This window comes from Sinocyclocheilus anshuiensis, unplaced genomic scaffold (genome assembly GCF_001515605.1).
Source record: "Sinocyclocheilus anshuiensis isolate Anshui unplaced genomic scaffold, SAMN03320099.WGS_v1.1 scaffold1472, whole genome shotgun sequence".
Taxonomy (NCBI): Eukaryota; Metazoa; Chordata; class Actinopteri; order Cypriniformes; family Cyprinidae; genus Sinocyclocheilus; species Sinocyclocheilus anshuiensis.
The window spans coordinates 347,631-350,528 of record NW_015542453.1 but is presented as its reverse complement, the minus strand read 5'-3'; positions in this window follow the sequence as shown (position 1 = coordinate 350,528).

Here is a 2,898-nt window from a genome sequence, read left to right as displayed (position 1 = left end):
ACACCTCTGGCCATTCCGTTGGGTCGTTTGTAAAGTCACAGATACTGTACGGACAATACAGCTCAATTTTTGATGTATCTTGCTCTGTTAAACGGAAAAAGTGACTTTACTAGGCTATACTGGATTTACACCATGCATCTCCTGTCAGCGGGAAAGCCGCGCCTCCAGCTATCACAAGACCCGACCAAGTCCATGGTTGACACCCTCTCATTAGCATGTTGTGCAGAGGAAAAATAAATGCGGAACTACATTCAGAAATAAATGAGTGATTAAAAGAAAACAGTTAGGATGAGTTTAGCATTTCCTTAAACATTTTCCATTTGGCCACCAATTTATTTTATTTATTTGCCTACTTTAATCACGTTGAATTATTTCTATATGTATTTAAACAAGAATATGTGTATTTATACACACCTTTGTTTATTTATTTGCATATTTATTTATTTATTTGTGTATTTATTTATTTATTGTTTTTGCAGGTTTCGTCCTCCATAGTCCTCGTGTTGCGCAGAGGAAAAAACTACATTCAGAAATAAATTAGTGATCAAAGGAAAATAGTTAGGATGAGTTTAGCATTTCCTTAAACATTTTCCATTTGCCCACCAATTTATATTATTTATTTGCCTACTTTCATCACATATATAATTATTTATTTATGTATTTAAACAAGAATACGTGTATTTATGCACACATTTATTTATTTATTTGTGTATTTATTTATTTATTGTTTTTGCAGGTTTCGTCCTCCATAAAAAACAAAGGTATTAAACTATGTTGCTGAAAATACTTGAAAAAAAAATACTCTCGTTGCATTTAAAAAAAAATATTCCGTCTAATTTATTCATAATGAATGGTGATTACTTTTTGTCTTGTTAAGAGTAAATATGAAGTTTTCTCAAACAATTGACATTAGAATATGACACATGCTAAAGATGATCAGACATTATTTTTTCTTTCTCTCTCATGCACACACAAAAAATACCTTGTGAGACAGAAAACTGCATCCCAAAACTCTAAATAGCCTATTTTTCTTTTCTTAACAAAACAAGGTCATACGTATCAAAGCAAGTAACATGCCATGATAAACAGCAACAAAGATTATTTTAGAGGTATTGAAAATAAATAAGACCTTCTGGATTAAATATTTAACTGTAATGACATATGACACTGATATGTGACACCAAAACTCACTTACTCACACTGAGTAGCCTAAGTATTGCAATGCTTACAGGGCACCTTTCACGTAAAAGCTCCGTTTAATTTGCTGTGGCACATTTGAAGTCTTTAGTCTGCATTTAGTGCTTTTCGCGGAAATGCCTTATTGCAAATGTCTCTAACTGACTGCTGACTGCAGTGATTTGGGGCTTGCAGATAGGCAGGCAATAATGTCCCCCGGCTTTATCTCCAGTATTCATTTCACAGGGACGAGAGAATGGCTAGGGATAGATCATGACACCTCTTAGGATTTGAGCAGTCTCCGTCAGTCCTCCAACACGTTTTTACCACCAATATTTCCATGAAAGGCTATTAAAGCAAAGCTTGACTTCTCTCAAATATGATTCAAATAAGCACAAGATTTATCCCCCAGAGCAGAGGAAATCTGGAGGATTGCTCTGGAAGAGGTTTTCAAAATGCGCAGCTTGAAGATGTCACTAGCGCTTTACTACACTGAAGAAAGTCCGAGAGTAATCAAGAGTTTTATTTCATGCTTAAATGCCTGTATTTACAGATTCAGAGGAAACATAGTGTAGAAATTGCTTTAAATAATTTTGAGTGGTCAAAGGATTTTTGGGGCATGTCAAACTATATGTATGTGTGTGCATGTATTTATGTATAGGTATATGTGTGTGCATTTATATAGTTTTTGCATGATACAAATGTGCCTATGCACATAAATGCACGCTTTACCATTTACATACACTTTTTCTCACATTTGAGTACAATTTATTACAGTGTATTTTGTTACTCTCTCTTTTTAATATATTATATACATTTTATTGATTATTATTTTCATTATTATTGTTATTATTATAGATATTGCAATGATGTAGATATTTGTTAATCCTCCTGGGTGGTGGGAATTTAAAATTTTTTTTTATCTTTCCTTTCCACCCTCATTTAGTTAAATGCAGAGAAAATAAAAAAAGAAGAAGAAAGTTCCTTTCATAAGCATGATTCTATCTCCTGGACACTCTCCTTTTGTTTCTTTTTGTCTCAAGCACTGCATTTTCCATCTTCCTTATACATTTGAAAAGGTACTTCTAAAGAAAATGATAATTTTGGGTCCTGGGGTACAATATCACTTTTGCTTGGAGGAAAAACAGATTATGCTGGTCAATTTGTGCTGTTGGCAACTATAGTCTAGCTAATCACTCTCCACAGGGAGCATATTGCCATATGCATTCAATTTCTCTTTCTCTCTTTCTGAGAGTGTAGAATGCATCCAAATATGCAGAACAAAGCTATATAAACTATATGATGATAAAATTGCACTTTAATTTTTTACCTGGTGCAATGACCAAATATTTAACATATAAACATATAAAGTTAAATAAGTTTACTTATTTAAAACCTAAACGAATTAAAATGTTATAAACAATTGTCATTTTAAAGGGGTCATATGATGCTGCTAACATTATTTTGTGTATTTGGTGTAATGAAATATGTTTATGCGGTTTAAGGTTCAAAAAACACATTATTTTCCACATACTGTACATTATTGTTTCTCCTCTATGCCCCGCCTTTCTGAAACACGTCGATTTTTACAAAGCTCATCGGTCTGAAAAGCGAGGTGTGCTCTGATTGGCCAGCTATCCAGATGCATTATGATTGGCCGAATTCCTCAAGCGTGTGACGGAAATGTTACGCCCCTTACCATATTGTGATGCCTGCAGCAAC